We start from the raw sequence: 13534 nt of genomic DNA on the forward strand, positions 1-13534 counted from the left end.
ACCCAATCTCCACTCCAGGCACCTTCCCCTGCAACCGCAAGAAATGCAAAACTTGCGCCCACACCTTCCCCCTCACTTCCCTCCAAGGCCCCAAGGGATCCTTCCACATCCATCAAAGTTACACCTGCACATCCACCAATGTCATTTATTGTATCCGTTGCTCCCAATGCGGTCTCCTCTACACTGGGGAGACTGGACGCCTCTTAGCAGAGCGTTTTAGGGAACATCTCCAGGACACCCGCACCAATCAACCCCACCACCTTGTAGCCCAACATTTTAACTCCCCTTCCCACTCTGCCGAGGACATGGAGGTCCTGGACCTCCTCCACCGCCGCTCCCTCACCACCCAACGCCTAGAGGAAGATCGCCTCATCTTCCACCTTGGAACACTTCAACCCCATGGCATCAGTGCAGATTTCACCAGTTTCCTCATTTCCCCTTCCCCCACCTCACCCCAGCTCCAACCTTCCAGCTCAGCACCACCCTCATGACCTGTCCTATCTTCCTTTTGACCTATCACCTCCATCCCCACCCCCATTCACCCATTGTACTCTTTGCTACCTTCCTTTTGCCCAAAACGTTGATTTTAGTGCTCCTCGAAAGCTGCCTGAACTGCTGTGCTTTTCCAGCACCAGTCTAACCTAGACTCTGGTTTCCAGCATCTGCAATCATTGTTTTTACCTATCATCAAATGTGGTTCTGCATGTACTGTTCACCCTCCTGCCTTAGTGTCAAAGCCCCTTCATCTTAAGAGAGAAGAATTGCAACATTTAAAAGGCATTTGAATGGGTATATGAATAGGAAGGGATTGGAGAGATATGGGCCGGGTACTGGCAGGTGGAACTAGATTGGGTTGGGATATCTGGTCGGCATGGACGGGATGGACCAAAGGGTCTGTTTCCATGCTGTATATCTCTATGACTCTATGGTTCTATATGAATTTACATCCATATTGCGTATTTGTGAGCCCAGGATGGCCCAATGTAATTAAGTGTTGATGTGGTGGAGCCAATGTTGTCTTGTAGGAAACGTTGCAGCCATTTTTACACAGCAAGCTTCCACACAAGGAGAATGACAATAATCGTTCTTGTGATGTTAATAAGGAAATAATGTTGAGTCAATTGGTAGTCTAACTCAGCTTCCTAATACATATGTGCTGTAACTGGGCTCCAGTGGAAACAAAACTAATGCTGGGATCAACTGTCAATGCCCTTTGTAGACGGACCTCATTCCTGATGAAGGGCTTATGCCCAAAACGTCGAATCTCCTGCTCCTTGGATGCTGCCTGACCTGCTGTGCTTTTCCAGCACCACATTCTCGACTCTGATCTCCAGCATCTGCAGTCCTCACTTCCTCCCATATAAACTATATCCAGAGCAAATATTGGGAAACCAAACCCCATGCTGTTTCATGCATCAAACTTCCTAATGGCAATTATTTTTTGATTTGTAACTACGAAGTTCTGTCTTACAAGATCTCAAATTATGAGATCAGGTCCCACCATGTCAGTTGAAGCATTTGAATTCAGATTTAACAGCAAATGAAAACTTAATATCTTTTCAGGAAATAAAATCTGCTGTTCCTAGTTTAGCTTCTATCTGACTCCAGCCCACACCAAACCATTGTCTGAAGTGGCCTAACCAACTACACTACTAACAAAAAATACTTCAGAATATCCAGGTACTGGCAATTAAAAGTCAAACTTGCCAGTGACTCCCAGGCCCTAAGAATGTATTTAATCAAATGTTTTAGTTGCACAGCAATAGTTACGAATCAATGTTATACTTTTGTCATCCCATTAATCTATCAAATTATCTTCAAATCAAGCAAAAATTCAATGCTTAATCCTTTTAAAACTAAAACTATGGGAATTGTCGGGAGTGTATAGAATTAGAGAGAAGAATTTAAAGTTGATAATTGGAAAAAATGAAGTAAACAAAATCCCCTGGTAAATCTTAAATGATTCCACCTGCCAAGATGTGGCATCCTTCGGGGATCATATGTTGTATTTTTTCCTCTTTGCACTGATTGCTGCAATTATAATATAAGCAAAAGTTAATTGCCTTTTTTGTGCTTTATTTGTATGCAATTATATATCTGCCACTTTGTATTTAATTTAGTTTAATGTACTCCTTGGAATGAAAGCAAATCACTTTTAAATGCTGCACTAGCAAAATGCTGAATAGCGATACCATTCTCTGAGCAGTATTGGGATAATATGTTATACATTTTATATTTAAAGGAACTTTTATTCTAATTTTGCCTGTCCTGTGATGTTTAACCACTGCCAGAAACAAAATAGAGATCATGAGACTGTCAGATTGTCCTAAAAATACTTTAGCAAAGGAATCCTGCTGTCATCAGCCAGTCTGGTCTGTACAGTATATGATTCCAATGTATAACAATGGGATTACCAAATTTATCTGCTGGCTCTTTTCTGTTTCTTCTTCTTATGCTTGTTTTTACTTTTGTTCTTCCCTTCCTGTACTTTTCTGTTGCTTGATGATCTGTGAAAAGCCACTAGGCAATCAATGGCCTGTGGTGATTTGGCTTCCTGATATTTACCTACTGAAGTGTCTGCCTTTTCCCCCAGGCATCGCCGTGATGGAATTGCAAGTGTAAACTCCCAGTGCAATTGAGCATTGGTAAATCTGCTCACTTTGTCGATTTATTAATAGTTGCCAGTGTTTCGCAGCTAATCTATTGAGGAAAGATAATCCTGACTTCAGGAACAGTCAATACCTCTTGGAGATTTAGAATCCTTACTGTTGGTACAGGCTATTTGGCCCAAAAAATCCAAACCAATTCTCTGGAGACCGTCCCATCCAGACTCTATCCCTATAACCTTGTATTTCCCATGGCTAATCCACCTATCCCTATTTATTATGAGATAATTTAGCATAGCCAATCCAACTAACCTCCACAACTTTGGACTGTGGGAGGAAACCCGCGCAGACATGGACAGAATGTGTAAACTCCTCATAGACAGTCACCTGGAGGTGGAATCAAACCCTGGTCCCTGAAGCTGTGAGGCAGTAGTGCTAACCATTGAGCCACCCTGCATCCCAATTTGACTCAGGAGTAAAGTTGAGAAATGGAGCAAAGTCGGAGAAAGTGAGGACTGCAGATGCTGGAGATCAAAGTTGAGAGTGTGGTGCTGGAAAAGAACAGCAGGTCAGGCAGCATCCAGGGAGCAGGAGAATCTATGTTTTGGGCATAAGCAGGAATGGCTTATGCTCGAAACAGCCATTCTCCAGCTCCTTGGATGCTGCCTGACCGGCTGTGCTTTTCCAGCACTACACAAATGTAGCAAAGTAGTCTTGGTAATTCAACCACCCATAAAATAATGCACTGTTTGGGTATTAAAAGTCAGAAAACTGTTAAGAGCAGGTTGAGGGTATTTGGCACAGTAAAGATCATGATAATGCTAGCAGAGAGAAATGTCAAATGTTGCAATTGAAGGATAGAAGTTGGGAAGGTATGAAATGAAGCAACATTCATATATCAGCATATTTCCTGGTCATTCTCTCACATTTTCTGACTGACTCAAGATAATGTTGCTATATATATTTTGTGCTGTTCTTTCCTTTTGGAGGATGCTGTGAGTTTACAAGTGGTCAACTTGGGCAGAAAATGGAGAAATGAAGAGAGAAAATTTGCTGCTGATTCTTTTCAATGAACTGTTAAGAATTGCATTTAACAAAAGCTGATGGTCCTGTGTGTAATCTAAATGCTGGAATTTTATAACACTTGCATCAAGTGTAATTGAATGCATTGAGCAAGCTGCAAGGGAGTAATAATCCGGCTGTTATTTTACAAATATAAATTTACAGTGTAACGGGTGAGAAAGAGAAGAGTTGAAATTTATTTTTGATCTATTTTTAATGTATTGTTTAATATGTCTGCGAGAAAATGCTAGACATTGTGAATCCAAATAAGCATTTTAATAACTTTGTTAAATGGGTATGTCCAGGCTACAAAGATAGTGAGGCTGTGTGTTAAAGATAACAGATTAAAATTTCAACCTAAACAAACTACGCAGAAGTCTGCTGAGTCTCTTTTTAGGGCTGATAAAAATGGTCAGTTTTATTGGTGATACTGTCAGCGGATGTCTAGCATTTAAAAAGAGTGGACGAGCATGCTTCTGGATGTCGTTCCCATGAAAATGATAACAGTAGAAAAATGATGTTGTGGTTAATAACAGGATTCAGCATAAATAGGAGCAGCTGTGAAAAGGAGTATATTGTCTTGAGATAGTAAAGACAAAGCAAGGAATGGAGGGATATGGACCAAGAGCAGGCAGAAGGGATGTGTTTAATTTGGCATCATGTTCGGCATAAAATCATAGGCAGAAGGGCCCATTCCTGTGCTGTACCGTTCTATGTTCTATGTAGAGGTGGAGCAGCACAGTGGCTCAGCGGTTAGCATTGTAGCCTCATAGCATCAGGGACCTGAGTTTGATTTCAGTGTTGGGCAACTGTCTGTGTGGAGTTTGTACATTCTTCCTGTGTCTGTGTGGGTTTCAATTGGGTGCTCTGGCTTCCTCCCGTAGTGCAAAGATGTGCAGGATAAGTAGATTAGTCATGGGAATTGCAGGGATGATGTGAATGGGATGCTCTTTGGAGGGTTGGTGTGAACTTGATGGGCCGACTCGCCTGTTTCTGCACTGTAAGGATTCTAGAGACTTTGTAATAGGGGAAGGGGAGAGAAATGAATTTATACAGTGAACCTTTTGGATATCAGAAACTGAGTTTTACAGCATTTGATAATATCAGAAAAATGATTACACAATAAAAGTAATTTCAATAACATTTCCTGTACCTCATACCTCTGTTGCAGTCATACTTTTGCTAGCATACATTGCTATGATTTTATTAATTGGTTCAAAGAAAACTAACAGCAAGTCAAATCTGAAGAGTTAGAGAACCAAAGGAATTGAAGTGAGGGATTGGGCGGCATGGCGGCACAGTGGTTAGCACTGCTGCCTCGCAGCGCCAGAGACCTGGGTTCAATTCCCGCCTCAGGCGACTCTCTGTGTGGAGTTTGCACATTCTCCCCGTGTCTGCGTGGGTTTGCTCTGGTTTCCTCCCACAATCCAAAAATGTGCAAGTCAGGTGAATTGGCCATGCTAAATTGCCCGTAGTGTTAGGTGAAGGGGTAAATGTAGGAGAATGGGTCTGGGTGGGTTACGCTTCAGTGGTTCGGTGTGGACTTGCTGGGCCGAAGGGCCTGTTTCCACACTGTAGGGAATCTAATCTAAATGTCTGGGATATTAAGCCACAAGGAGAAGCTAGAAAAATTAGGAATTTTTTCTTTGAATCAGCGGAAGCTGAGAGGAGACTTGATAGAGTCTATAAAATTTTGAGATAGGGATGACGATCTGAATCTTTCACCCAGAGCTGCAAAGTCTAATACTAGGGGACATGTTTTAAAGGTAGAGGGAAAAAGTTCAAAGGAGATGTGAAGGGCAAGTTTTTTTTACACAGGTAGGAGTCTGGCACGTGCTGCCAGGGGTGGTTGTGGAAACAGATATGAATTGGACATTTCAGGGCCTTCCAGATAAGCTTTTTGAGATCTTCCAAAACTCTGCTGCCGGTACCGAAAACTTATTCCCCTCCCAATCCTGTGCTCACTAATGTACATTGGCTCCTAACCAAATACAGTAATGTTTTAGTTTAAAAATTCTCGTTCATGAAAGTGCAAGGAATGGAGGGATATGGACCAAGAGCCGGCAGAAAGAATTAGTTTAATTTAGCGTCATGTTTGGCACAACATCATGGGCCGAAGGGCCGGTTCCTGTGCTGTACTGTTCTATGTTCAATGTACTGTCAATACCACTGCTACAGTCTTCTGTAGACTTGCAATTTTGGACACCAGACAGGAAATCTATCAAATCTATCTACCGAAAACTTATTCCCCTCCCAATCCTGTGCTCACTAATGTACATTGGCTCCTAACCAAATACAGTAATGTTTTAGTTTAAAAATTCTCATTCATGAAAGTGCAAGGAATGGAGGGATATGGACCAAAAGCCGGCAGAAAGGATTAGTTTAATTTAGCGTCATGTTTGGCACAACATCATGGGCCGAAGGGCCCGTTCCTGTGCTGTACTGTTCTATGTTCAATGTACTGTCAATACCACTGCTACAGTCTTCTGTAGACTTGCAATTTTGGACACCAGACAGGAAATCTATCAAATCTTTCAAAAGCAATGTTGAAAAAATGTTCTTAATCACTGAATCTAATATATTTCACATCAACATTGAATTATCTTTTAATATGTTCAATACATTTTCTGCTTGCAGTTTTCATCCTGTTTCAAAAGCCTAAGGTACAACTGAATATATTCCCCAGGATAGCTGAATGGAGTTGTCAAAGTTTGCTGTTCATTCTGCAGAATTTCCCAGTTCACATCTGAACATTTATCTGTTATGAAATGGAGTATGTTTGTTATCCCAGAATGATCAGAGATGTTTTGAATTTCTAACAGACTTTGAAACAGACTTGAGGTTAGACATGCAAAGTTTTGTTCATGTTAAGTTTTATATTTAAATGATTAACAATTTTCTTATGAATTGTTGAGTCTTTATTTCACAGTTGAACAAACGTATTTATTAACAACGCCATAATTTCTTTTCCTTACTTTTGGAAAGTAAGATCAAGATTGTTTCTTTAAGAATACACATTTTCAGATGAAACAAATGTATTTTACTTTGACTTCAAAAAGTTGTAAGTTGAGCTGAAAATTAGTTTGAAATGTTACTTTCCTCAAATTGCTTGCTGTTCATAAAAATTATAGACTTGAGTATGAATATGCAAAAAAATGAGAAAATAGGGATAATTATGGAATTTATAGATAATATTCTTTGTATTATAAAAGCTGCACAACTGATGAACTACAGAATGTTATATGCAGAGATTTTTGTCATTTTGTGAAATTTGTCTTTATTTAACTTTTAAGGTTGGCAAATCCTAATACTCAATTTGTTGCTTTCAGATGTAATGGTTGACAGTGCTCTGTTCAGCATCATTTCTCAATTAGTTTAATATGATATCTCCTTTGTTTTTAATGTATTGCAGTGAGCTCGGTTATACTTCCATTCATTTTGGATGTAGTGCAAAGCTACACAGACTTTCATTCTAAACCGAGACTGTAGATCTCAGCTTGGACAACAGTTGTAGTACTGCAATTAGTATCACTGCTCCTGGGCCAGTCTATGTGAAAATCATCCACAGTTCTTGCTCCAAAATCTTATTTGCTTGACTCCTGCTGAAACATGTATCTTGATGAGCAGTTTCCAGTGAAACTGTTAATATCTTTACTCTTCACCAATATTGACCAGACATGAGAAATGTTTACTTAATTATGGTCACCTGGAAGGCTATCACTACAGAACCATTCCTAAGTAAAAATTAGCTCTTCAGGACTGAGTCTATTTGTCACCATGACAGCTTTGTTTTTGTTGTGAATTAAAATAGTTTCAGTCCCTTAATTTGTGCCCTTTCAAATGGAAAAAATGTACGGTAGCTTTACAGTGAACAGTTTAACAATGTGAAGATTTCACAGATGTTGCTGCCACACAGCCAATAAAATCTGATGTTCATCGATATGGAACATGGACAGTAGTCATAATAGCATCTATTTCAAATGGTGCTAGAGCCTTTATTTACTTAAGGGTGTAATTAGCTCAAATTGTTCTCCCCATATGCAATACCATGAGTGCAGATAAAGTTTAAAAGGTAAAATGAGGCAACAAAAAACTTTTTACTTTCCTTTGTTGCTTTTCATGCTTTTACTACTGCTTGACGTAACTATTTTTGACTGTTCTACCACAACCTACCCTCCGTAAACTTGAGGGTTTCCAAAACTCTGCTGCCTGTGTCAAAAACATATTCTCCTCCCAGTCCTGTGCTCACTAACGTACATTGGCTCTTTAAACAAATAATGTTTTGGTTTTAAAATTCTCATTTTTGTTTTCAAGTTCCTCCGTGGCCTCTTCCCTCTCAATCTTTATAATCTCCACAACCCTCTGAGATATTGTGTGCTGCTAATTCCAGCTTCTTATGCATCACATTTTGAAACTCCTTCACCATTGGTCACTATACCTTCAGTTCGCTTGATACCAAATTCCAGAACACCTTCTTAAATCTCTCTGCCTCATTTTCATCTTTTAAAAGAACTCTTTAAACATGCTAAATATAACCCGTTGATGCTGTTTTGTCCACCTTTCCCATGGTTCCACCAACACATTAAGGCATCTCTTCCAGTTAATTCTTGCAAACCTAATTTTTTTATTCATTCATTCACAGGATGTGGGTGTCACTGGCTGGACCAGCACTTATTGTCCATCCCTAATTGCCCAGAGGGCAGTTAAGAATCACCCCTATTAGGTGGGTTCAGAGTCATATCTAAGCCAACAGATTTCCTTCCATAAAGGACATGAGTGAGCCAAATGGTTTTATTTCCTCTGACAATCGACTAACTGTTTCATGACAGTTCACTAGTAGACTCTTAACTCAAAGTTCACCACCTACCATGGCAAGATTTGAACCCAGGATCCTAGAACATTACCTTGATCTCTCAATTAATTGCCAAGAGATAATAGCAATAGGCCATCACTTTGCCCAGTGATTAGATGATTGTGTGCAGTTATTTCACTGAGGGGATGGGAGTGTTTGATGGACAGAGCATTACTGATTCAGCTTAATTCTGCTTTCATCCAGCAAGCTCTTTCCAGAATGAAAACGGGATCTTCGTTTACTTTAGTTTGCTCTCTGCAGCTCATCGGTGGTCACCTATTTAAAACAGGGATGAGGTGATTTTTATTTCTCTCTCTGAGGGTTATGAGCCTTTGGAACTTCCTTCCTGAAGAGGAGATGTTAGCAGAGTCCCTGATTATTTTTTACGTCAGAGGTGGATAGATTCTTATCAAGCAAGGGAGTGAAAGGTTATTAGGTGGAGTGGGAATGTGGATTTGTGTTCTCACATCTGATTAACCACAATCCTTGTAAATGATAGAGGAGGTCTGAGGGGCTGAATGGCCTACTCTTGCTCTTTATTTGGATCTTTTGGCCAATTGTAACAACTCTACTGCAGTCCTGACAGATTAAAGCATCTGTATCAAATTTGGAACTCTCTATCCATTTGGGTTGGTTATTCGCTGCTGCTAGAATCTCAGATTTTGTGGAGTTTAAGGTAATTCGGTGAGATCAGTTTTACTCCTCCCCGGTTATATCGGATAAATGAATGCATTTCACAGAAGGTTACAGCACGGAAGGATGCCATGAAGCCCACAGTGCCTCATACTGGCTCCAGGCAACTCACCTGGTGCTAACTCATCTACCTTCTCCCTGTAGTATTGTATACTCACCCTTTTCAGATGATGATCAAATTTCTTCTTGAACGTCTGAATTGAACCTGACTCTAACACTTTCTCAGGCAACACATTCCGGTCCTAACCACTTGCTTCATGCAAAAGTCTGTCTCATGCTGATATTCTTCCATTTTCCAAGTATCTGTGGTGTGACATTCTCAATGTTTCAACAAATGAGAACAGATTTTCCCTACCTAAGTCCACAGAGGCCAGTATCCAGTCACCAAGTCACCTTTTATTTACACGTGGAAAGTCCTTGTCACTGATCCAGCTCCCTCAGAGCCAGCTGTCAGAGTGAACAGAATGTTTGACACTCCTGTTTGTATCTGTCAGCCAGGGCTCCCTGGTTGGAACAGATTAACAGCCCCAGTCAGGGAACTCATATTCTATGAGGTCCATCTGGCTGACCTCATTACAATCACTACACTACTTTGTCCAAAACCCTCATAATTCTGAACATTTCGATCTAAAAATCTCTTGGGGTTCTATTCTCCAAGGAAACCAGTCCTAACTTCTACAATCCACAAAGGAAATTGACATTATCATCCCTGGAACTATTCTCATGAATATTTTTTGCACTCTCAGTATTGCCTTCACATGGTCTTTTCGAGTAAACTTTCTTTTCGCTGTGGCTTGAAACCCTTGAGAATTTCCAGCATATTAACTTCAGGTGGACATTGTGTGCAAAGTGAAATAATTAATGATAATTATGCAAAGTGGCAAGGCAAGGCTGGGCTGGGAGAGTGGGAATATATTTCACAGATGGTCACACCTCTGTAGTACACACTCAGCACTGCACATGCTGGGAAATGTCTCATAAAATCAACACTGAAAATGACAACTACAGCGTTTCTTTACAGCCTTTGAGTGTTCTGTTCAGTGAGACAGAGTGACCTTACTGTGGTGAGATTCACTTATAACAGCCTTTCCTTTTAAAGAGTTTCCCAGGGTTATTTTTCCATTAACTTGCATGTTTAATTTGGCCGATTAGAAGAAAATTATGATCATAATTCAGAACACAGTAAACACAACTGTTACTAGATGCCATCTTTATTCATAGTGCATCCTGACAGCCAGCTGTTCTTGCTTCTAGGACAATTGTTTCCAGAGTGATTTCAACAGTCTTTTTCTTCTCCTGACAAGCATCATTAAATGCATGAATAAGAACTGTGGTAGTCCATTTGGTCCCTCTAACAAGTTCTGTCATTCATGTAGGTTATGGATGATCGCTACCAAGGATTACATTGTTTGGAAAAAAGATGAGAAGACTTTGATATCAATCACTTGAGTTGGAATGGCATAGGTACCAGTAATCCTATCCAATGTTAGTTTAGTGGCTTTCACTAGTCCATGGTGAACGATGTACTGCAAATAAGCCTCAGCAGAAGAAACAGGATGCAGTTTATGACTATATATAGGATATGCTCTTAGGAGGTAGGTCGGACACATACATTTCAAACTGTAGACAATGTGAGTGTCTAACTGCTGTCTGCCTGAACTGCCTTCTATTGCCCTCTGCACTGTCCTCCACCAGTGGCTGAGTTGTTTATCAGACTGGGCAGAGTTTCAACTTCCATCAGATTAACACTGTCATATCCCAATCATTAGAGGTGACATGGTGGCTCAGTGATTAGAGATATTGCCTCACAAGGCTAGGGATCTTGGTTTGATTCCAGCTTTGGGTAACTATCTGTTTAGAATTCTCAAATTCTCCCTGTGTCTGCATGGGGTTTCCTCCCACAATCCGAAGATCTGCAGGTTAGGTGGATTGGCCATGCTAAATTGCTCATAGTGTCCAGGGATGTGCAGGCTATGTGGATTAACTATGGGAACAGCAAGATTACAGGGATAAGGTAGAGGGGTGGAATGCTCTTTAGAGGGTCAGTGTTGACTTGATGGGCTGAATGGTCTGCCTCCACACTGTAGGGATTCTATGATACCCATTAATTTATAAAACATGTTAGCTTCACAATGAATAATGTTCTGTTCCTTTCTCCCTTGTGTACTTATCTAGTCTCAAGTGGATTCTCTTAATTCAATACCAGTAATTTTTGCATAGATTTTCCTATCTCTGTCCAACAAAAAAAGTCTATTAATCAGAGCCTTGAAAGATCCAGTTGACCAAGCCATCAGTGTTTTGGTTAAGAGTGTTCCAGAATTCCTCTATTCTTTATTTGATGAACTTCTTACTTCTTTCTCTTCAACATGACAAGCTCATATTTTAAGATTATGCCCTTGTGTTCTTTTCATGTTCTATCAATGAGATCATCACTTACTCCCTTTTAGCAGAAAGGTGGATGCAATCCAGAGGATTTCTCCTGTTTATGGATAGTTACAAGAGGAGGCCAGCTAGTCAAAGAAAGCATCTCCATGCCCTCTCTGTCCCTGGAGCATCATCTCCAAGTTCTGCCCACTAAAGGGTTCCATGTATTAGGGATACAAATGCTCCTCATCTGTGCTGGCCACCAACTCAGAATAACTGAACTCCATGTCCTGACTTACCACTAGCTGCTCAGAAGCTGCTGCCTGGAGTCCTCTCCTGTGCCCCACTTAGTGGCCAGTCTTTGCTCCCTGCAGATTAACTCGCCTGCAGATTAACTCATCCAAGTGTCTCTACTTGAAACACAGGGATTTCTGCTTACGCAATCACCACTGTGTCCTCTGGTACTCTGCTTCTTCCATTGTTTATGCAGCATGAGGAATAACCTCAGCTTCTCTGATCATGTCCCCACTGTGCAGCTGCCTCCTCTCTGTAGATATGGTGCTGTCCTAGTGTGTTCCTTGTGAATTATGGTGTGAATCTCACTTCACCCCACAACAAGCTTTAACGTGGTTTGTTTAGTGCCTCAGCTGATAACTCGCTAATTTTTGCACTGGGCAGCCGAAACCTCTGCTTCGGCATCTCCTCAAAATTGCTGGGAGGTAGAAATACAGCAGCAAACTAGCATGTGATTCAGGATCATGACTTTCCCAGAATGCTTGCTGCTTTTGGGCATGAATATTTTGCCTCAGCAGAATGGTCATTTGAGCAAGGTGCTGGAGGCTACCTGCAATGTGTTGTGGTTCTGTTTTCTGTGTACATCACTAACGGGGAAATGATGAATGAATAATGTGATTGATAACGTGAGCATCAGTTTGGTCTGAACAGGGTATCTTCAACCTTGAAATACCGCTAACAACTTTTCAAATATATCATAAATGAACCAATGTTTATTTATGTTAATCAATCCCTTATTTGGAACCTTGATGACTATCTTTAAGCACGAGGAGAAGGAAAGAACAACAGGCTGCATATCAATCTCCCCTAGATTTTTAGAATTATTATAAATACTTGATTGCCTCAGTAACCAGATACATTTGTATTGTATCTGTGAGCCAACAGGGTTCAATTTATCGGGTGATTAAAGAGATTGGTCCTTCAAGTGCTGCTTCAAGAAACATCTAACAACCCGCCTGATAGTGCATAGAATCCACACAACAGTCAGTGTACAGAAACACAAGTATTGCAAGTATATTGTCACATCAGTGAATTGTAATCTCTTGATTATCAAATGACTGAATAGCCACAGGACTATGATCCAAACTGATAACTTATCACTACAGTTTCAAAACAATCCTAGATTTACTGGTTACAGTTTAGGGCAGGACGGTGGTTCAGTGGTTAGCACTTCTGCCTCACAGCACCAGGGGCCTGGATAAAATTCCAGCCTTGAGCAACTGTCTGTGTGGAGTTTGCATGTTCTCCTTTGTCTAAATCGGTTTCCGCCAGGTGCTCCGGTTTCCTCCCAGAGTCCAAAGACGTACTGGTCAGATGGTTGGACTGTGGCAGATATGGAGTAATGGGGATAGGTTTGGGGTGCTCTTCAGAGGGTCGGTGTGGACTCGATGGACTGAATGGCCTGCTTCCACACTCTCGGGATTCTATGAACAGAATCCCCCGCATTATCCATTCCCAGCTTCAGAAACCAAAGGGGCCTGCCAATTTCCACAGATTTACAGGGGCAGTGATTTATTTTTAACTTGAGTTAAGGCTCTTTACAGAGTGTGTAAGGCTGTAAGTATCTTCACCTGTTGTTCAAGCAGGAAACTGTTTTTAACATTAAGCAGTCCATCAGAAACTAACTCCTTATTTTGACATATTACCTCAACAATTCACTTCA

This window comes from Chiloscyllium plagiosum, chromosome 33, assembly GCF_004010195.1.
Source record: "Chiloscyllium plagiosum isolate BGI_BamShark_2017 chromosome 33, ASM401019v2, whole genome shotgun sequence".
NCBI classification, from domain to species: Eukaryota; Metazoa; Chordata; class Chondrichthyes; order Orectolobiformes; family Hemiscylliidae; genus Chiloscyllium; species Chiloscyllium plagiosum.